Source organism: Octopus bimaculoides, chromosome 3 (assembly GCF_001194135.2).
Source record: "Octopus bimaculoides isolate UCB-OBI-ISO-001 chromosome 3, ASM119413v2, whole genome shotgun sequence".
NCBI lineage: Eukaryota > Metazoa > Mollusca > Cephalopoda > Octopoda > Octopodidae > Octopus > Octopus bimaculoides.
In genome coordinates, this window is record NC_068983.1 from 38,187,943 (window position 1) to 38,188,533 (window position 591).

The window sequence follows — 591 nt, forward strand, 5'->3', positions numbered from 1 at the left end:
GCAGATCGGTGGCTATCGGACGCTGACGAAGGGAAATAACCCTGAAACCCGGGTCCGTTCGTGCTACAGATCACGATGAGAGGGATAACTTCCCTTGGCAAAACAAACAGGACACAGAAGTGTGTCGATAAGCCAGCTGGAGGAGATGTCCTCCTGGGGCTAAAAGCAACAGTAGCATCCACCCCTAGGGGTCAGCCACATTTAAGTGGCAATATACTTCACTTTATATATATATATTTACATACATATTTGCATACATACATACATACATACATACATACATACATGCATGCATACATACATGCATGCATACATACATGCATGCATACATACATACATGTGTGTATGTATATATTCCTTTTTTTTAAACTTGTGTCAGTCATTTGTCTGCGGCCATGCTGGTGCAGCGCCTTTAGTCGAGCAAGTCGACCATAAGATTTATTCTTTGTAAGCCTAGTACTTATTCTATCGGTCTCTTTCGTCGAACCGCTAAGTTACAGGGACGTAAACGCACTAGCATCGGTTGTCAAGCGATGTTGAGGAGACAAGCACAGATACACACACACAAATATATATATATATATATATATA